The following is a 24,235-nucleotide window of genomic DNA, read 5'->3' as shown; positions in this document are numbered from 1 at the left end:
TCTCTGAGCACACAAAATACTGTCTGGCTGAATCACTAAACTGGTGGCAGATTATTACTATTGTAATAAGGTATTTGTTTGGGGAATATAAATAATTTGTGAGCATAATACACAGTTTTGACAGACAATTATTTTCATGAGTTTGCAAAGTTGCTGCAGAATAGATAATTTCAAGTTTTATGTGATATATATTGTAGATATTATTTCTTTGCAATTGTAAAGCTCACTTATTTTGAACTTGTTAACTATAAAATATGTATTAGTAATGAATATATTCTTTGCTTTGGGAAAATAAATACATGGCGGTTTTCACACCTTGCTAGGAACTATGGATATAAAGATGAAGTACATGCTGTATTTATGAATCTTATCATCCTGGTGAGTAAAATTCAACTTATGGACTCCTGATATTGACTAGTAATTTTTTGCCTCCTACTCCCTCCTTTACCAATCAAAGCACAAACCAGCTTTAAAATACTCACAGACCAAATCCATGAACATGTCAAAAAGATCATCTACTATGATCAAATAGACTTCATCACAGAGATGCATGGATACATCAACGTATGAAAATCTATCAAAGTAATCCATCATATGATCAAACTGAACCAAAAAAAACATAATCTCATTAGATGCTAAAAAAGCCTTTGAAAAAATCCAACACCCCTTCATGATAAAAGTCTTGGAGACATCAGGGGTACAAGGGACATATCTAAATAAAATAAAGAGCAATATACAGCAAGACTATAGCAAACAACAAATTACAAGGAGAGAAACTCAAAGTGATTACAGCAAAACCAGGTACAAGGCAAGGCTGCCCACTCTCTCCATATCTATTTAATATAGTACTTGAAGTTATAGTTAGAACAATAAAGGAGATCAACTAAAGAAGATCAAGGAGACACAAATTGGAAACTTCAAAGCATTGCTATTCACAGCTGACATGATAGTATTTATATGTGACTGCAAAAATTCTACCAGGGAAGTCCTACAGATGATAATCATCTTCAGCAATGTGACTGGATACAAAGTGAACTCAAAAAGGAAAAAAAATCAGTAGCCCTTCTATATGCAAATGACAGATGGGCCGAGAAAATAGTCAGGGAAACAACACTCTTGAAAATATCCACAAATAGTATAAAATATCTTGCAGTACCTCTAACCAAGCAGGTGATACACATGTATGAAAATAACTTCAAGTCCTTGAAGTAAGAAATTTGAAAAGAAATCAAAAGATGGAAAGATCTTCCATGATCATTGATAGGTAATATTAACAGAGTAAAAGAGGTCATTTTGTAAAAAGCAATCTACAGATTCAATGCAATCTCCATCAAAAAACAACACAATTATTTACAGAGCTTGACTAAACAATAATTAACTTCATATGGAAAAATAAACTAAAACAAAAAACCTGGGAGGCTAAATCCTGTAAAATGAAAGAACTTTCAGCGGTATTACCATCCCTGATTTCAAAATGATTCTGAGATTCCATCTTACACCTGTCAAAATGGCTAAGGTCAAAACCACAAGTGACAGCTCAACCTGACAAAGATAAGGATGTAGAGCAAAGGGGACCACTTCTCTGTTCCTGGTAGGAGTGCAAACTTGTACAGCCACTTTAGAAATCAATATGGTGGTTTATCAAAAAATTGGGAAAATATCTACCTCAAGACCCAGCTATATGACTCATTTGCAAGTACCCAAAAGACATTGCTTCCTACCACAAGGACACTTGCTCAATTATAATCATAGTAGCTTTATTTGTAATAGCCAGAAGCTGAAAATAGCACAGATGTCCTTCAACCAAAGAATGGATAATGAAAGTGTAGTATATTTGTACACTAGAGTATTACTCAGTGTTAAAAATAATAACATCATGAAATTTACAGGTAAATAGATGGAACTAGAAAAAAATCATCCTGAATGGTATAAGCCAGACCCAGAATGACAAACATCCTATGCACTCTACTGTGGGATGTCTTTCTGTATGCTGTGAATATGTGTAGCTGTGACTGGTTGTTAAATAAAGCTGCATTGGCCTATGGCAAGGTAGCTTAGAAGCAGGCAGGAAATCCAAGCAGATATACAGAGAAAGAAAGAGAAAGGTGGAGTCTAGAGAGACACCAGTCTACTGTGCAAGGAGCATCATGCCAGCAGACTGGTAAAGCCACAATGCATGGCAAAACATAGATTAATAGAAATGGGTTAATTTAAGATGAAAGAGCTAGCTAGCAAGAAGCCTGCCATGGGCCATACAGTATATCAATAATATTAAGCCTCTGAGTGATTATTTTATAAGTGTCTGTGGGACCACCAGGCCAGGCAGGACTGGAGAAAACTTACCATTACATTTAACGCTCAATGTAGTAGCAAGAATTTCCATCCAAAACCTGAGAAAGCTTTAAAAAAAATATTTCAAAGCAGAGCTAAAAACAGCTTCTTAGTTGTGTCTTTCAGGCAAGTCATGAGCTACAGTTCCTTGGGATCACAGAGGCATGTGGCTTGACCTACAGCATGGCAGATTCCCACTATGGTACACAGAGGTGAGGTGTCTCCATACCATGCAGCACGCTGTGTGGATTTCACTTTTGCTAGTACAGACGTAAAATAAATAAATAAATAAAAATAAAAATGGTTTCTGGGCTACATGGTGCTTATTGGAAGCACAGAAGCACTGCTTCCCAGAGTTTGTGGTAGGCATACCTCTGCTATGTCGGGAAGCTGAGGTGGGCAGAATCAGGAGCCAAGACTGCTGTGTTGCTCCTAGCCATGCAGCTTAGCAGTTTAAAATCTCTTCTGATCAGAGAAGAATTATGAATTCACAATGGGACAGATTCAGATGGAATAAACCTCTAAGTGTTTTACATTGTATATAAAAATGTATGTAGGCATGGAAGACAGAGGAAAAGGAGGATAGACAATTATATAAGGAAATAGTTGTAAAATATAAAGTCTCTAAGGAAACAGTAAAAATAATATAATAAGCCACATAAAGACAGAAATCACACAGAGAGTATGGATTATACTGTCTTTGGCATTTTTAACTGCAGAAAGACATTTGATTGTAAAGGCTGCTAAGTTAAATCAGTATATATGGCTGTCCCCACTTTTCTCTCTGGCCACCAGTACCACCTATCCCTCTTTTGCTTAGCTATGGGCTATTCAGCTTTTTATTAGATCAATCAGGTGTGCTATGGATATTGTTCTATATGCTGTGAATGTGTTGCTCTGATTGGTTAATAAATAAAACGCTGATTGGCCAGTAGCTAGGCAGGAAGTATAGGCGGGACAAAGAGAGAGGAGAATGCTAATAAGAGAAAGGCTGAGCCAGGAGATGCTGACAGCCGAAACCACCATGAGAATGAAGATGTAAGGATAGCTGTAAGCCACAAGCCACATGTCAAGTTATAGATTTATAGAAATGAGTAAATTTAAGATATAAGAACTAGATAGCAAGAAGCCTGCCACGGCCATACAGTTTATAAGTAATATAAGTCTCTATGTGTTTACTTGGGTCTGAGCGGCTGCAGGAGCCAGGTGGACACAGAAAATCTCCAGTTACACAGGGGCCTTAGGCAGGAAAGGTGAAATAGCAACACATCTTTACATAGTTAAACAAATGCAGGATAAACAAATTAAATTTATCTTTACGTACACAAACAATCATTCTACTGTAACACAAATGCAGCACATCTTTACATAGTTAAACATTCTATTCTGCAAGAGTTGGTGGAGTAAGGGTAGAGAAGGCATGATATGCTGCCCAAAGAGAAATTTTATTATAATAAAGTGAGATTATGACCAAGCAGAAAAACCTTTGGAAGTGATGCTGATAGTAAAGAACAGACAAACTGGTGCTGAATATATAAGCACCCTTACTGTTTCTTTAAAGAAATTACATAGTTCAAACTCAAATAGGTGATGTTCTTTCAGAACTTGTGGGCTTTAATGTAACTAGAAAGAACTATGTTTTGGACACTGTCTGTGTTATATCCAGTCCACCCACAATAATGGATGATTTGTGTTGATCACATGATTTTATAAGTTTCCTCCCTCTGGTTAATGAAGCATAATAAAAGGAGACATAAGAAACCCATTCAACTTGTAGGTTCTGAGCAGGACACTGGAAGGAAGGAAAATCAGAGCTGCGATACCAAGAGGACTCATAGGTTTACAATTCTCTAGGGTGAGAAACAGATGCATCAGGCATCATCTTAATCATAATGGAGGCCAAAAGTAGTTCCCAGAAATGACTACTATTGGGACCATAAAAACTGTTGCTATTCTTATATCTACAGAGACAACTGAACCAAGCTCATGGGAATTCACAATCTTTAGACCAACAGCAGTGGAGTATGCATTGGACTGGACTACATATAGTAGACAGTTGTGTAGCTTGGTCTGTTTGGTGGGACCCTGGCAGTGGGATCAGGATCTATCCCTGCTGCATGAGCTGGCTTTTTGGAGCTCATTTTCTATAGTCAGACACCTTGCTTACTCTTGATGCAAGGGGGAGGGGCTTGGGCCAGCATCAACTGAATATACCATGCTTTGCTGATTCCGCATGTTAGGCCTTACCCTTTCAGAGGAGGGGATGGGAGAGCTGGCCATGGCAGAAGCAAGGCTAAGGGAGGGAGCAGGAGTAACGATGAGAAGGCAATCTGTGGTTGGTATACAAAATGAATAAAAAAAAATTCTTAAATAAAAAATGTTATTATTCAAAGGCTGGAGAATCTTGGTATGAAAAAGAAATGATCCTTTGTGACATCTACTCAGGACTGATTGGTGTTTTTGTCAGAACCCAGACCAAGCATTTCCTTGTACTAATCTAGCAATTATGAGGTTTGGTTGTAATCAGGAGTGAACATCTGGATTATAATAGGCATCTGGATGATAATAATCAGGATTTATTAATATTTGTAGAGCAGTAAATGGATTCCTTCTCTCTACCCTCCCTCTCCTCTTACCCCTATTTCTCTCTTCTTCCTACTGATCTCCTCTCTTCCTCCCAGCATCCCCTTTTTCTTCATTGATTCATTTGTTTCTTCTGCATTCAAACTTCCATTACACATAGATGACTGTTGGATATTTTCTTTTCCTGATTGATGTCACTTAAATTTAATTGGCTAAATTTAAGTAGCTAAAGGAGGTTTACATCAATTTAGTTAAATCTTAACCTATGACTCCTGTATCTCTAAGTAAGAATCAAGGGAAAAATCAAGGTTTAGAGCTGTCAGTTATTATCTCCAGTTATCTTTCTACTATGAAATGTATATGAAGGCAATTGTTAAAATCTTACATAGTCTCAAAGATGTTTAAAAGTTAGTATATGTTAATATAGCTGTTACAATAAATCATTGGGAAATATTACACATAAATGTTGAGGAAAAATATATTTCTGATATATCAGGAATATTGTTCTTTTCATAAACACAGTTGTTCCAATTCATTTTAAGCAAAACATTGGCAAGACAGCTGTTTTACAAACTGCCTTAAGCTAAGAGGCAGTGTAAATTATACCTTGAAAATACTTTCTCTGGAAGATGAATACCCAATAATGGCAAGTTTATAGTAATACCATACAGATAAATTATATATCAGGAAGTTGAGTGAAGTAATGTAGCATATTATTCCTCTGTGTAAGTCAGTCACCTGATGTTGAACAATATCAAAGGCCCTTCTAAAAACCCTTTTATCATCTATGCAAAACTATGAACATATCCAAAATTATCAAGCACTAAATTAAGTATAACTCTACCACAGTTGTAGGTGAAGAAAATGTAATGATTGATACAATAGAATAATAAAAAAGAGTATTAGAAAGAGAAATTCAAAAGACCACTGCTGTTGCATGATCCAGAATTAAAGTCTAGTGAAGATGTATAAGGTGGACCTGTGATTTACAGTTCATTTTACCATTGATCTATGCAACTTGAGCAGAAAGAAGAGCCTATGTCAAATGTCACCCACCCGCTATGTGAGTTCAGCTGGTAAAGTTAAATTCCAATAAAAATCAGTTTGTGTACTCTGCTCAGAACCGGCCCATTGTCAGTAGAGTTTTGTGTGTTATATTACACATTAGCTTCCACTTTCCCCACAATAATCGGTGCAAAATTTACACATATAAACTAACTCTTTAATTTTATAATAATGCATTCATTATTATTTCAGGTAGAATTTTTCTTAGAATATCTAAACAGTGGGGCAGCTCTCTCTGTAAGAAGATTGACTGGTAGAGTGGATTAAAAGCTTTCAGAGAAATCCTCCACTCATTTGTATTAGAGTCAGAGAATTTGATTTTCCTTCCAACAGAAATTGCTGCTTTATCCAGTTTGTGTTTCTAAAGGGCATCCTAAAAATACCATTGACTTTAGGCCATACAAATGTTATGAAGCACACACAGCTAAATTTTACAGCTGACTTCCTTATACTTTCAAGCAACATTTTTTTATTTCAGATCATGAGAAAAATGATTTTAGCAAAATTTGCTAGTAAATGTTAAATTGTAGAATATTATCTTTTATACAAACTTCTATCTATTGTTTCTCCTTTTTTTTTTGCTCAAAATACTCTTACTTAAAGACATAATAATATTGGAAATCACTTCAAGTTTCTTATTTTGTAATTCATGATGACATCATCCAAAATTTTATCTGAGCTAAAGTCAATACCCCCCTCTTAATTTATGTCATTACCAAACACAGATCCTCGAAGACCTTCAAATTTATACAGAAAATGGAGACATTAGACCTTGGTATAGGTTTCAATCAGTTAATAAGACATAAAGAAAATTTGAAGTTTATTGAAGACAGTAAATAATCAAGAAGTGGGCACAAAGATAAGATAAATTTTCTAATGCCCTTCTGAAATTGACCTGAGCTTTACAACACAATATGTTATGCAATACAATTTAGTTTTCTTAGCTCAATTTTACAATTGAAGTGGGTTAGAGGGAGCTGACCATTAAAGAACTATAAGCCCATGTGACATGCTAAAGGACATATGGCAAACATCTTTGTGCTTCATATGCAGTTAACTCTGTCAGAAAATATAGCCAAACTCATGGAGAATCACAGACCTGGATGCTAACCCAGGAACTACCAACTTAAAAACAGTATAATTTCACTCATGCTGTCTCATCTGTTCCAAGTTTTGGGGGATGATTCTGGGCTTCTGAGTCACTGGCACATAGTGGAAACTCAGTGAATTTTTATAATATTAACTGGTTGCCTAATACCTTCATTTTAGACACTCTGAAAGATTTTGCTCAGCAATGGAACTCCAGAGGAGCTGCACTGGGAAGAGAGGGAACAAGGCACGCTTTGGAGAAAGTGCAGATACCTGAAGTGTCAGGACAAAGTGACAGGGTTCTTCCCTGTGTCTTAGAAATGAGATGTCTGTAACCATCTTTTATCAGGACAAAACAGTTTTCCTTAATGACCCACCTTACCCCTTCATACAACATCTTAAAATAAAAGGAGAAATATGACATTTTGTGACTCCTTTATCACATTATTTTAAGTCTCCCCTTGTCTGAAGTTAGTGTGTTATGAAGGAAAAGGAGATAGGGTCCCAAGATGATCAGGAGAGAAGAATCCATCGTCAATGGTCTCCAGCCAGATAGTGTCTACCTAGCCTTCTACCTGTGTGATCAACCACAGGGCAAATCTCTTCAAAAACCACGAATACAAGCATGAAGGAAAATGTCCAATAAGTATTTATGAATGGAGAAGATGAGAAATATTTGTTCCCATATCCAAGATCTTGAAAAAGTGTTTTTGTATTTTCTGTTTTATTTTGGGTGTGACAAAGCTGGTAATGCTCTGTCTGGAACACAAAGGAACTTATAAGTGGTTGGCCCCTTTGTAGTGCCAATATATTTTATCTTGGGTTTCACTGCACCAATCTGATAGTGAGGAGACAGTGTTGAAAAATATAACAAAGAGGACAAAATAATAACTGCTGTAATAAATGAGAGAGCCATTTCAGTGGAGACTTCAATGTGAAGCTATTTGACATGCAAATCTCAGTTGCTTTGCTCTGCATGTTTCCATCATGTTTCTCTACTTGTGCCTATTTTGAATGTTTATTAATTCATCTTCTACTTTCCTAAATCTTTTCTCCTTTGCATCCAGTATGCTATGTGTACAGCAAATAATTTATTCGATTAATGTATGCTTTCAGCGTTTTTAAAAAAAATATTTTAATTTATGCAAAGAGAATCTAGTCATTTATGAACACCATAATTTTGTTGTCCCTATAATGAACTTAGTAGTTATTTTGCAGAATAAATTCAATTCTTCAAGCTTAACAGACATAGTTATTAATTTTGTAGACAGACAAGGCTAATTCTGTGCCCAAGATAGCTCTACTACTTGGATGATTTGATGACTATATAGAAAGAATAAAAGCCTCAGGACCAGCAAAAGACATGCTAAGAATAATTCCTAAGATTAAAGTGAATTCTTCAATAATTAACCTTAGTCTTAATTCACTACTTCTTTTTAATATTGTGTAATGAAAGAAGAAAGGGTAGAGGGATATTTTAAGTTTATTGTGATTTTTTTACTACCTTTCTAAACCACTTCACTAAAGTGATTTTCAGTTGCATACATCTCTTAAGGGAAACAGATATGGAGGGATGCTTTAACAGGCAAGAGTCTTTCAAGATTCTTCCACTTCTCTTCAGAATAAGAAAAGCTGTCACCATCATATCAACCTCCAAAAACTGCCTCATTATACAAGTGTTTCTATTTTCAGACCAAAACCAAACCAGAGTAAAGCTTGAAAATTTGTAAGTAACAAGATCAAATAGCTTGCTCATCCTGTGTCTTCTAAATATCCTGTGTGGACCCATCCATTACTGCCTTCGAAACTGCAGGTGCAAGCATGTATGACCGATATTATCCATGAAGGCTCTACTCGAAGAACTTCTCTTTTTGAAGAAATATTAATTTTTACCAGCTGAAAGAAATTTGGACAATTATAGAACAAATAAACTTGCCTCTCATTATCAAGATACCTGGACTCACAGAGGGAAGTCTTCAAGGAAACAACCAAAATTTGCTAAAGACACCAAGTTCACATTCTTTCCACAGTATATGGTAAGAACCACATGGATTCAAATCATGCAAAAATCATTTTATGGCCTTTGAGATTGCTAGCCTTTTGTCAGGTATTGAAAATAGAAAGTGATTTTGTCTCATAGTCTCATGCTTAAAATAAATTTTAGGTGTTCCTTTTGGTATGCAAAAGAAATGTACGTATATTTCCATTTACCACATGCAATACAAACTATTGAAAAGTGAAACATTTTGTATACACTTTGAACTGACATATTTAGACTTTAATTTTGGTGCATTTTGCTTTCATATTTTAAAAGAATAATTCAATGTCACACTATGCAACCCTGTACTTTTCAATGTTTATAGTATGATTATTAATAGAAGCAATTTTTCTAAAATGATTGGTTAATATGTGTGTTTTTGTGAGCATTTGAAAACTAATTAGTATATTCTACATGAAAAAAAATATTTATTTTGAGGGCCTGATCTTCCTCTGAACCCCTCAACATTATTTTCATTTCATATTATAAACTGTGTGTAAGAATCACAAAGATAAATGTAAATGAGACTTATATAGGATGTTCAGTGAGGCTTATAACAGGAGAGACAACTCTGAAACCAAGAATCATCTAACCTTTGTTCTAATGTCAGAGCCTATCTACTTTCTGCTCCAAATGTTTGAACAGTGAGGTTTCTTTGATCAGAACATGGAATATTAAAACCCATGAATTGTGAAGAAGCCTTTACATCTTACAACTCAAACACCCAACTGACTATTCTATTATAGTCTAGGTTCCACGGTTTAGTGTCCCAGAGCTCAACAGATATGTTTGTAGAGCTCAAATAGAGTTGTCCTCATTTTAGCATTTGGAAAACCACCACAACCCACCTAACAAAGGCTTGTAATGTATTACAGGGATTTATCTCTCTTAACAATTATGAAGAAAAGTTCCTCGAAAGAAGCCATATTTCCCATTGAAATTTCTCAAAACCTATTAGATTAGAACTTGCAAGACTGTGGAGAGGTTAAGATACTTTGTGTGAGGACCAAAATTAAATTTTGTCTTTATGCTCCTAATTAGTTATTCCTTTCCCATCATTATGTTTGACCTAACTACTTGTGACTATCAGTTAGAAACTTTTGAAGTGGGTTAACTTAGCACATCACTAGGGTCCATCATCCAAAAATATAAGAAAGTCATCAGATAGCATCTAAGCCTTTAAAAGTTTCCCCTGTATTGCTGCAGTACACCTATCTGCTGCCTGTAGGCATGAGCTTTTATTTATGACCTTTGTTCTGTTTCTATAAAAAGTTCATTAAATTTGCTACCTCACTGGAACATGGAATTTAGAGAAAATTAAATCTGTGTTCCTAGGCATGGTCGCTCATACTTGGCTACAGAATAAGGCACTTCTTTTGTCACTTGGTGTGAGATTCACACAGTTCAGTTCTGTCATACTCATTAGATCATTCCTGCAGTACTTGGGTTATCAAGACTTCTGAAAGCTTTTCAGATGTCAATGATTAGAACTTAGAGAAGACTCCATGCAACCCAGGCAAAACTAACTCCACTTTCCTGTGCTACTGTGGCCTTTGACATGATTCTTTGTGTAGGGAATGTACACAGAAAAATATTAGTGGGTGAATTTAGACATAGTATGGTAACTAAGGACATGAAGGATGTTTGCAATTGTAGCATTCATGATACTGATAAAACTCAGTGAAAATAACAATTACTTATTTTTAGTTATTTATTTTACTTTGATGTTATAATGAAATCATAATTTATAATAAATTATAAATTAAAAGCATAATGAAAATAATTACTTTGAAGTTTAAAAAAATTATACTCTTCCATTTCTCTTCCCAAACCTTTCTATATACTACTCTTGGCTTCTTTTCAAATTCACAGCTTCTTCTTTTATTGTTACTTTGTGCATGCATGCATATTTACATAGACATCCATTCAGAAATATAGTTTATTCAATCTATGTAATGTTCTTTGTACATGATTTTTCAGGGATGACAATTTGGCATTGGATAACCAGTTGTGCTGTGTGCTCTCTTATGGGAAAGACTGTTTTACCTACTCTCAGCATTTCTTACAGGCCTGTAGTCCTTTGTGTTAAGGCCATGTAGTCTTCTCCCTGTCTACTTTGACATGTCAATTGCTGTTTTCCTGGTTCAGCTCATGTTTCAGCTGTCATGTTGGTGAGACTTTATGAGTATAGTGTCCAACATTACTAGGAAACATAGTTTCACAAATATCCTTTGGCTCTTAGAATTTCTCTGCCCCCTATTCCACAATGTTTCTGAACCTTAAGTATTGCAGTTATTTTGTTATCTGTTATATTGTTATGAGTTATCTGTTGAGACTGGTCTCCACAACTCTGCATTTTGATTGAGTGTGGTTTTCTGTAATGGTTCCACCTGCTGCAAAGAGAAGTTTCTTTGATAGGGTCAAGGATTATACTTACCTGTGAATATAAAATAAATACATAGAATGTAGTTATTAATTATGTTAATTTAATTAGGTGATTGTTGTTCTTTTCCATGATTGAGTTTTTTTTTCTGTCTGTGATGATCTTTCACCACAATCACTTTACTATGTATGAAAGCAGACATGGTCCTCTTTGCTATGGATGGATCATACCTATCATTAATTTAGCTTATGAATTCTTTAGATTTTGGTGGTTTTAAAATTTAAAAAAAAAAGCTTTGTAGCTTATCTTTTTGTGTGTTTTTCCCCTTTGGTTTGTTTTAGGGTCACTCTATGCATCTCTGAAATATCTTTTAACTGTCTGCTTCTGAAAACCAAGGCTAGGATTATAGGTATAGACCACCATACTGTACCTCTTAGGTTATCCTTTACATGATATAATCAGTATGGAAGTAGTGGTACATAAAATATTGTCTTCAAAGTTTATTTAGTCACAATTTCTATTTTACATAAGTTGTAAAATACTCATGATTATGAAAATTCCTAATAACAATATTCCACAGCTGGGGGTTATTAAATTAATTATGTGGGTTATATGAAAAAATAATATTCTGTGATCATCATTAAAACACATGAATTTATAGACTTCAACAACTTAAATTCATTCATATATTAGCTAAAAAACACAATTTTTATCCATGCTTCCAGTGACTATTTGAAAGTGAGTATATGCTATTATTTTGTAAAATATTTGAAGCTATCTCCATTCACTGTCATAGAAGATATGAATCACACATAACTGGATTTGAAATTTCATGTGGCCATGACAAATATGATTGCATCACATGCTGAATATTTTAAGTAACGGAATACTAAAGTTTTTAGGTATAAGTAAGCGATTTTCTATTTTTGGATAAATGCATTACTTCCCCAAAAAGTATTAAATATAATTTTCTTCATACCTTTGTGCCAAGAATTACTTTGTTGCTCTTTTCCTAATCCCCGTTATATGAATGAGAACATGCACCATAATTAAAGGGGAATGATAATAATTATTCTATATCTTTAGGGTCCAATAGCATCACTTTAAGATTTTCTTGGGAATGCCTGCTTTAAGCTTAATGTAAAAATGTAAAATTAACATTATTAGCCCCCAGAATAGACATTAAAAAAAGACATTCTTTACTCATTAGATCGGTAAGCAAAGTCTTTCCAATTGTCATAAGTATCCCCCAGTGCACAGATGGGAGAAAGTAGCCTCCACTTTCAGTAGAGAAATCTGAGAGGCAGTCACATTCAGGGTATTAAGGAAGAGCTCATACAAATAAGACAGAAGGTGGATTATCTATTGGAAATCCTGGGAAATATGGAAAACAAACAAAGCAAATATTTATTTTAAAGTTGATCAAGGCTGGCAAAGGCTGAGGAAAGAGAAAATGATACATTGGACTTCATAGCACACAGCGGGCTTTAGAAATTTCATTCCACCTTTCCTTGGCCTTTGTGACAGCCTAAGCTCATCATGTTCTTCAGCATCTGCTGCTCTGTGATCTCCGTCCATGCACACTACATCACACTGCTCCTGATGCCACTGTTACTTCCTTTTGTATTCCTATTAGTTCGTTAAGTCTTACTCTGTAATTTTTGCTTTTATTTTTATAGCTCTTCTTTACATAACAATAATAGGGTGGGTAGTTTATAAATAGACAAAGTGATAATAATGTCCATAGAAATTATAATTGTCATTTTAAGAAAAAGAATGATAGTAATGACTCAGGATAAAAAGTAAATGTCCTTGTTTTCATTTCTAAGATAATACTGTACTTTTTATTCTCTGTTAGGTCAGTTACTTTACACTAATGTGGTCATGTCTTTATATAACGGCATCATTTTTATAGAACTCCTCTGCAGTCAATATTCTCATACAAGCAAGCTTGTATTTCATTGTTTTTTGCACAGTTTTGTGGCTACTTAATATCTTTTAATAATTTCATAGATGTGATTATATACAGTGCTGTTAAAAGCACATTTGAAATAAAATTAATCTCACAAAAATATTGTTTTAGAATATTTCCTGAGGAAAACACTACTATAAATAAAGTTGTCAAGTTAAAACCAAATAATACAGATGAATTAACATTTATTTATCAATAAATTATAACAATTAATAATATAATGCCACATGAATGTTTCTTTTCATTAGAATCTTACTATTTTTGTCATTACTACTTTTTCTTTTGTTTTTCTGCTGAGAGTACTAGAGATTGAATTAAGCAGGAGGCCAAGCATGGTGAGCAAATTCTTTCAAAAAGCTATGTCCTACCCCTTATAATCACTACTTAATATTTCATTCTTTGATTCAGAAAATATGATATATTATTGTCTGTGTGTTTTGGAGAGTAGGTTGAGAATTCAATATGTAATTCACCCTAGCTTCAAATTTGTGCTGATCATCCTGCATTAGTCATTCTAGCACTGTGATCATATCCATGGACCACCTTGACCAATTAAAAATAACTGGGATGAGGAATTTGTTGGGACAATAGAGGAGTCAACTTGGAGAGGGACAAGCAACAATAAAGGCCATTTAAAAAGGCAATATGAGCCGGGCAGTGGGGGCACACTCCTTTAATCCCAGCAGTTGGGAGGCAGAGGCAGACGGATCTCTGTGAGTTCGAGGCCAGACTGGTCTACAGAGCGAGTTCCAGGAAAGGCACAAAACTACAAAGAGAAACCCTGTCTCGAAAAACAAACAAATAAACAAACAAACAAACAAACAAAGGCAATATGGAAACCTACTAATATAGAAGCTTCATAAAATGCATACATGTACATATATGAAAAGAGATTTAATGGAATTACCCTACCACAGGCAGAAAATATCCCAACTAGGCACCCATGGTGTACAAGAAAATCCCCAGTACACGAAATGAATTACCTCATTTTGATTTGTTTGCCAACCAGTTCTCATAAACTACCCCTCCATAAGCATTACAGTTTATTGCCAATACTCTCAGCTACCTTCCAGAATATGATGCTATTGCTTAAGACACTGCATACTTGAGACATAGCACATGGAGAAATCAAGCTAATACTAGCCTGAATGCCTTATACCTGTTGGTTAGTATTCATGATGCTGTAAGGTGCTTGCTACACATGCTGCTGGGGGATTAATGTAACCAACAATCTTACCTAGCTGTGAAACCTGCAAGGCAAAACAATGACCAAGATAAGATAAGCTCACGTGTATAATAGTTTTCAGAATTCTATGGGAGTAACCAGCAACTTTCTGATTGGACATAAGGCCTGCTCTAAGAGGTTGCATCTATATCTGGCATTATCAAAATGGCCAAGAACCTGTGATCTCTGAGAGAGAACTCAGTACTACTCCTCTGCTAACTGGCCACAGAATTAAATTGCATCCTAATGTCTTTTTTTATATTCCTAGACCAGAAAATCTCTCAGCCCTCATCAGAGAGGCTTCTTCGTGCAGTACCTGACAATTATCACAGATCCACAAATGGTTAACATGCAGAGAATAAAGACTTCAGTTCTCAACCCTAAATGAGATGATCATTTCACACCCTTCCCCACAAAGCTCAGGAATATTTGAGGAATGTGGGGGTGGGAAGATTGTAAAAGCCAAAGGCAGCAGATAATATCAAAGAAACAGTATTTTACAGACACTCTGGAATAGATGCACATATGACCTTACAGCAATTGTGAAAGTATGACAAAAACCTCTTCAGGTTCTAGCCAGACAAAATTTCACAAAAAAGAGGAAAGACAAAAATTAAATCTTATCACTAGCTGAGGAGTTATTGGCATTTGATAGCTGCTAGAAGGCAGAGAGTTGCTGTTCTTCAATGATGTGTCCTCTGGTATGTTGACTACACAGTAAGGTAGACCCATTCTCAAGACTAGATGGGTGTGGGAGCCCACAACTGATTCAGTTTCCCAGTTTGAATCTGAAGTCTATTCTGAGGCAATAGAGTTCAAGCTTGTTTGCTCCAAAGCTGTGAGAAAGTTCTGATTAGCCCACAGAGCCTCCTTGAAGGGCAGTGAGAAAGTCCTGATTAGCCCACAAGAAGGAACACACTATCTAGCTAGATGCAGGCTACCAATGCCAGCCAGAGGTACATTGAGATAGAAAATGAAACTGCCTGTTCCTTGATGCAAGGCAGGATAGATAGTGGTTGAATGTCTGTTGTATGCATTGTTCTACCTCTGTCCTTCAAAATTTTATATAAGCTAGCTGTGAAATAAACTTGGGGCTGTCTGACATTGACCGGCAGACCTCTCAACTCTTTTCTGTCTTCTTCATTGTCTCTTCAATCCGCAAGCCTCTACCCAGCTACCCAGCTGACTGCCGGCAGACCCCAACATATGGGCAAAGAAAACTGGAATAAGGAAATGTGGGAGGCCAGTTCCCACCTTTTGAAGGCTTCTTATGAGAGAGGGATAAGAAAATATTAGATAGAAAGAGACACCTAGTTGAAGAGAAGAAAGACAGAAACATGGGATAACTTCTGGAAGGCCTGGCCCAATGGCCTTTTCCATTTATTCAAAAATGCTTTTTATAACAATGCCAAGGGTTGGGGGAAAAGATCTCCCCCTCGCAAGATAAAAGAAAACTTCACAGCCAATTGTATATCCTTCCAAACACCTGGTAACCACGCTCTTAGTCAAATCATCCCCTTATGCCAGCTCAGATTCTCAGACCCTGAGTAAGTTCTCACTAGGAAACTTCTGTGGGTCTCCACAGTGAAGAAGGGGAAATGAAGAAACACAAAGTTTGGTGAGAATAAATAGGAGAACAGAATAGGAGGAAGGGGAGGAGTTGAGTAAGAGAATGATGAATATGTTCAAACTACCTTGAATGAAATTATCAAAGAAAAACATTCCTAAAGTAGTAAGATTTCAGGTTTATTATTATTAAAGTGTTAATGGCTTGTTTTTTTTTTTTTGTTTCTTAATATTATCTACCTTCTGCTCATATTCCCTGAACCATTCCAATGAGACAATATAGTCTTGACTTTTCCAGATATTTTCTCCAGAAAAATTGTTAGAGTTCTCTAGAGAAAAGAATGATAGAATAAGAATATATAATTATATATTATGTGATACAAAATAAATAGTATAATATAAAAATAATATATTTATGAGAGTTGCTTACAGGCTGTGGTCTAGCTAGCCTGACAATGGATGTCTACTAACAGAAAGTCCAAGAATCCAGTAGTTGTTCAGTCCATTAACTGGATGGTTAATGAAATCCTGCAGAAGTAGGCTCTAATATCAGTGAGTCAAAGAAGTAAAGAACAATAACTTCTTTCTTCCTGTCCTTTATCTGGGCTGCCATGAGAATGTGTGGTTCAGACCTGGAGTCTTCTGACCTGCAGTTATCTGGACATAAGTTGGTCTTTCTACCCCAAATGATCTAATTAACTAAAAATTCTTCACAAGTGTGCCCAGACACTTGGGCTTTTAATTTATTCCAGATATGATCAGGTGTATAAACAAGAATAGCCATAACAGACTCTAGGTACTTTTTGTTCTCATGACCTTGGTTTTAAAACATAAACAGCTGATTCACAGGATAAATGAAGATATGCTAGTGAACTGAAGAAATTTGTATGTTGTTATCATCTAAAAGGAGAGGTCAGGTTCCACAAAGAGGCAATATTTCTGCATCTATCACAAGAACCAGTACTGGTGTTTTATTTCCCTGAGTGTTTCCCATCCTAAGGAGACTTTCTTTTTTAATTATTTATATGTAGTAGTTCACCTACTTTTATTAGAGTAAGTTATCAACTAAACTTAAAGACTTAATAAAATTGAAAACACAAAATTTTATGAGTATATTCTACTTTGTTTTAGAATTTAGGATACTTATATTCCACCAGATCATTGCAATAGTCTAGCTGTGACAGCAATATCATCATTCATTTAGGACAACATAAGCATGCAAATATTAGCTGTTATATTTTTGCAAGTCTATATTACACAAAGCAATGTTTTGGGGAACTTAGTAAAGTGCTGCCATTTACTTTAAATGGTAAATCTATTGTAAATAAATTTTAATTTAATCAGTTTTTCTCACCATAAACAATGCTGATCTGTGTGTGTGTGTGTGTGTGTGTGTGTGTGTGTGTGTGCGCGCGCGCTTGTGTATTTCTGGACTATACACTACGGTCAAATGTTTCACTGATAGTGAAAATAGACAATGAAACAAGTGCCTAGTGTTGATCAACAAGTCACTATACTTGTATTTTGAGACAACCAAAGCTACTGATCTGGAGGGAAAAATCCAGATACAGTATTATACACGCTTGTTTAAACTAGGAAATGTTTATGTGTTTGTCTTTCCATAAAACAACATTGTTTTGTGTGTGTGTGTGTGTGTGTGTGTGTGTGTGTGTGTGAGAGAGAGAGAGAGAGAGAGAGAGAGAGAGAGAGATTTGTGAACTCTCTATGCTTTTGTTGACTAATCAAAGTTTTGAATGTTTCCTAAATATCTTCCTCTAATCTTTTCACTATAGATAGAAACAAGAGAATAATCAGAATGTCACATCCAATATTAATCTAAGGTGCTACAATTTTGGGTATTCAGTCCCGAGTTATTTCAAGTAAACTTCTGCCTTTTCAACCTTTGATGGAAGAAAGTTGAACTTTTTATACATTCTTGAGATTTATGCTCCTTCAAAGAAAGGTTATTATTGTCCCCTACTGTTAGTGTTGGTCTCATGATATAACCCTCAGGATACCAAGTGGGGAAAGTCTAATGATAAGACTGCTTCCTCTTACAGCATCCTGAAGGCAAGAGAGGACCAACAAATCTTCTAGTTTAAAATTCTAAGTACCAAGTAGCCTTTGTGAATTCATGACAATAAAACCATCAAAATTGCCTCCTAGCCAACCATCTGTCTATCATCTATTAAAATATAAATGCTGTAATACTGGAGAAAGCCAACTCATGCTACAAAAAAAAAAAAAAATGACATCTCATCTAAAATAACTCATTGAAATACTAGGTACTGATAATAAAAACATTATGCTTCTTTTATTATGTAACTGGCCTCTATTATTCATTGATATATTTGTGTATCCTATGTGAAAGAATATTTGATGCAGAATTGAAAAATAATTAATGTGTATTTTCCTACCCTAACTGTGATAGGCTAAGTCAGTCACTAAAAACAGTATGGACGAGGAAAATATTGCTAAGCTCAACTCCTACTGTAATCACACATTTATTATTTCTTTGTAATGACATCAGAGACTCACATACTGCTAGTTGGATATAACGCTCTTTCTGATCACATAATGATGAAAAAACATTCAATATTACTATAGGGAATACTGAGTGGGTGAAAAGAAGCTTTAGATGTTCCTGTCTGAATAATATGAATTGCAATATACTGCTTTTATAGTACTTAAGGTACTTTTCTTTTTAATAAAATAATTATTTATAACTAAGAAATGATCCCTTATCAATTTACCTAGTTATGACTGCATTATTAAATGACTCTTCATTTTAGTAGTAATTGAAACTCTCATTTAAGTTATTGAATGGTATTTTCCTTTTAAAAATAATAATAGAAATGGGGACATGCTTTACAGGCATGCACCAAATTAAAAAAAATATATGCATAAAATTATAAATAGAAGAAGACATGGAAATCCCTAAAATAAAAATAACAAAGGAAATTAAGTGTATGATAGTATGTTTATTGTACTCAAATGTCACTCAGGAAACTTCTGCTGCAAACTCAGAATATAACAACAGGGAATTCCTTCCCTGAGAAAGAGACACTGGGGTTCTTCTCCCAGGACACCCTGGACTCTCATTCATTCTCGTGCAAATTAGACAAAACTGCAAGTAATTGAAGTACTAAATAGTTTAGACAACTATAAAGACATTTCATGTGTCAAAAGTAATATAGAATAAAATTGACCAAGTATCTTTATGAAGAAAAATTAAAATTAAATGATATATGTGAATACACAACATTATACAATCTTAAGACAAGTTTAAGCAAATAAAACAATTTCTAAAGATGTGGAAACTTAAAACATAAATAAAGATAAGTTGGTGAAGTTGGAAATGTTAATTAAGAATCGACAAAGTAATTTTTATCGAAATATATGAAATATAAGTATGTAAGTCCAGTCAGTAAATTTACATGCCATATATATTCATACACACATATAATATAAGACAGCTGAAAATAATAAGTATTCAGAGACAGTTACTAAGTACCTATTAAATTCAAAATATAATACCCACATTTTTTTCAAGAGGCATCATGAAAAATTAAGGAAAAGAGAAGATAAGTGTACATAGCTCTAAATTAGGAATTTAAGTTGAAAGGTATATATGACAAATATTGCAGGGGAAAGGGTAATAAATGTATTTGAAATGAATGAATAAAATTGAATAAATTGACATAGAATTTCTAGACTTGATGATAAATAGAAACAGAGATCAAATGAAAACAAAGTGAGAAGTAGATTGTTCTAAAAAATTAATAAAGGTGCAAGGGTAACATTCTTCAGAGAACTGTGCAAGTTAGAAGTGAGTCATTAAATTTTAAGATGCTGCCACTAGAGTAAAAAGAATCCTAAACTCTAGACAGGGAAGTTAGATAAGAAGGCACAGAGGAGAACAGGACTGAGATGAAAGAGAAGACCTCATCTGGCCACATGATATAAAACTAAACACTATACCCATTTTATACAAATTTTGATTAAAAAGGAAAGGAAAAGAGTAAGTTACAAGTCTTTTGCCAACTGGACTGTGTGCAAGGCGAAAAGGACGTGGTCAGACTTACAAGAGGGTTTTACTTCGAGACTTTTAATGGAAAAATATATTTAAAGCAAGTAAGAAATTTCAAAGCAAAATAAATATAGAAGGAGATAAAAGATACTTAACTTTCAGTGAAATTATAAGTTTAAAGTTATGCTTTTTAAACATATGTAAAAAATTCTAAAGTTTATGATGATATGAAACAGAGTATTGTTGAGTCAGAGAGAAAGGTGGACAGAAAGGATACTTCTGTTGCAGACTCAGAATAAAACAGGGAAAACCTTCCCTGAGAAAGAGACACTGGGGTTCTTCCCCCAGGATACCCAGGACTCTCATTCACTCTTATGCAAATTAGACAAAACTGCAAGTATTTGAAGTGCTAAATTGGTTATATAATTATACAAAGACATTTCTTTTTCCAAAGGAAATATAGAATAGAATTGACCAAGTATCTTTATGAAGAAAAACTTAAAAGATTTATGTGAACAAGACATTATACAATCTTGAAATCATCAGAGGTTTTATGTCATTTAATTGATATGCATATGTAAACATACACACATATAAACCATATATACATAAAAATATATATTCATATGTGAGAACTCTCATTATGTAGGCACTAACCACCATTAAGAGCTAATTACTATAGCCTTCATAGTAATTTAAAGGAAAATATATACTTCCTTAAGTATTAGAAGAAAAATAGAAAATATAAATATTAGATCAATATAAAGAGTAACAGATGTTTATAAACAAAAACATCAAATAAAGTAGCATTATTTTAAACTATGAATAAACATGAATATGAAGTATCCCAAATACACAAAAACCCTAAATCCTAAAATTACATAGACTGTATCCCAGTTTTGTGCCACTTCTAGAAGAATTCTAAAGTTATATCACAGATAATGCATAAAATTTAATTTGATAAATATAATGAAAAAACACACATCTAAGAACAAAGGGGGCACCCGACTTCCCTTCTGGACCAGAGGTGAGTATCCGCGCCCAACCCGGACCCCATCCCTGGGCACCAGCCTCTCCAGGAAGAAGTCCCCAACTTGGCCCCAGGTTCTGGCCACCGGGCAGGTCCCCTTGTAGCCCCACCTGGAGGGATCCCCTTTTCCAAGCCCCCCAGCAGCCCCTGTAATCTCCACGCCCTGCTCCCACACCCATCTGCCTGAGACCCCAGCCACATCCTGAGACTTAGAGACTGGCCCCCAGCTCCCATCCTGCCCCTGACTTCCCTTCTGGACCAGAGGTGAGTATCAGCACCCAACCCGGACCCCATCCCTGGGCACCAGCCACTCTGGGAAGACCTGCACAACTTGGCCCCAGGTTCTGGCCACCGGGCAGGTCCCCTTCTAACCCCACCAGGAGGAATCCCCTTCTCCAAACCCCCAGCAACCTCTGTAATCTCCGCGCCCGACCCCTACACCCATCTGCCTGAGACCCCAGCCACCTCCTGAGACTTAGAGACCGGCCCCCAGCTCCCATCCTGCTCCCGACTTCCCTTCTGGACCAGAGACTTCTGGTCCAGATAAGAGCTTCCATCCTGCCCAGGAGTTCCCATTTGGACAAGAAAACTCCCTTTTGGACAAGAGAGAGACTTCCTGAATCTGTCAGCTCTTTCTGAAACAAGTACACTGATAAGACCAAGAAGGAACCACAAGGAGATGGGCAGACGTCAAGGCAGAAGTACATACAACAAAATGAAGAGCAATACAGCATCACCAGAACCTAGCCCACCTCCAACATCTAGACCTGAACATCAAAAATTGGAAGAAGCAGAAGAAAGTAGCCTTATGAGTAACATCATGAAGAAGGTGGAGGCTTGTGTAGAGGAAAAGACAAGAAAATTGGAAGAACACTGTAAACAACTAGAGGAAAGGGCAAACAAATTAGAAGAAAACAATGAAGCCCTGCAAGAAAACAATAAAGTCCTGGAAGAAAACAATAGAGTACTGAAAGAAAATCATGAAAAAGCAATGAAACAAACAAAGGAAACAGTCCAAGACCTGAAAAGGGAAATTGAAAAAATAAAGAAGACTCAAACAGAGGGAATGCTGGAAATAGAAAACCTGAGTAAAATATCGGGAATTTCAGATGCAAGTATAACCAACAGAATGCAAGAGATGGAAGAGAGGATTTCTGGCATTGAAGATACAGTAAAAGAACTAGTTTCATCAGTCGAAGGAAACACTAAAGCCAACAAAGTCATGAACCAAAATGTCCAAGAAATTTGGGACACCATGAAAAGACCAAACCTATGAATTATAGGGATAGAAGAAGGTGAAGAATACCAACTCAAAGGCACAGAAAATATATTCAACAAAATTATAGAAGAAAACTTTCCCAACTTAAAGAAGGAAATGCCTATGAAGATACAAGAAGCCTATAGAATACCAAACAGACTAGACCCCCCCAAAAAGTCCCCTCGACACATAATAACTAAACAACTAAATGTACAGAATAAAGAAAGAATATTAAGAGCAGCAAAGGAAAAAGGCCAAGTGACCTATAAAGGCAAACCCATCAGAATAACACCCGATTTCTCAATGGAGACTTTGAAAGCCAGAAGGACCTGGACAGATGTAATGCAGACACTAAGAGACCATGGATGTCAGTCCAGACTAATATACCCAGCAAAACTTTCAATCATCATAGACGGAAGGAACAAGACATTTGAAGACAAAGCCAGATTTAAACAATACCTATCCACAAACCCAGCCCTACAGAAAGCACTAGAAGGAAAATTCCAACCGAAGGAAGTCATATACACACTCGAAAACACAGGCAATAGATAAAGCCACAACAGTAAACCCCAAAGAAGAGAAGTACACACACACTACCACCAAAAATAACAGGGATGAACAATCACTGGTCATTAATATCCCTTAATATCAACGGACTTAATTCACCTATAAAAAGACATAGACTTACAGAATGGATATGAAAGCAGGACCTATCTTTCTACTGCATACAAGAAACACATCTCAAATTCAAAGACAGACACTACCTAAGAATAAAAGGCTGGGAAAAGACTTTCCAATCAAATGGTCTTAAGAAACAAGCAGGGGTAGCCATCCTGATATCCAACAAAATAGACTTCAAACTAAAATCAATCAAGAGAGATCAAGAAGGACATTACATACTCATCACAGGAAAGATCCACCAAGATGAAGTTTCAATTCTGAACATTTATACCCCAAACACAAGGGCACCCACATATGTAAAAGAAACATTACTAAAGCTTAAACCACATATAAAACCCCACACATTAATAGTGGGAGATCTCAACACCCCACTTTCACCACTGGACAGATCTCCCAAATCGAAACTTAACAGAGAAATAAAGGACTTAACTGATATCATGACCCAATTGGACCTAATAGATATCTACAGAACATTCCATCCTAACAAGAAAGAATATACCTTCTTCTCAGCACCCCATGGAACTTTCTCTAAAATCGACCACATACTTGGACACAAAGCAAATCTCAACAGATACAAAACAATTAGAATAACCTCCTGTGTTCTATCAGACCACCATGGTTTAAAGTTAGATTTCAACAACAACAAAAACTACAGAAAACCTACAATTTCATGGAAACTGAATAATGCTCACCTGAATTACCAATGGGTTAAGGAAGAAATAAAGAAAGAAATTAAAGACTTCCTAGAGATCAATAAAAATGAAGACACCACATACCCAAACTTATGGGACAGAATGAAAGCAGTGCTAAGAGGGAAATTCATAGCACTAAATGCCCACATAAAGAAGTTGGAGAAATCCCACACTAGTGACTTAACAGCACACCTGAAAGCTCTAGAACAAGAAGAAGCAAAGTATCCCAGGAAGAATAGACGCCAGGAAATTATTAAAGTGAGAGGTGAAATTAATAAATTAGAAACTAAGA

This window comes from Peromyscus leucopus, chromosome 15 (genome assembly GCF_004664715.2).
Source record: "Peromyscus leucopus breed LL Stock chromosome 15, UCI_PerLeu_2.1, whole genome shotgun sequence".
NCBI classification, from domain to species: Eukaryota; Metazoa; Chordata; class Mammalia; order Rodentia; family Cricetidae; genus Peromyscus; species Peromyscus leucopus.
The sequence above is the reverse complement of the archived record's forward strand: the minus strand, read 5'-3'. Positions refer to the sequence as shown.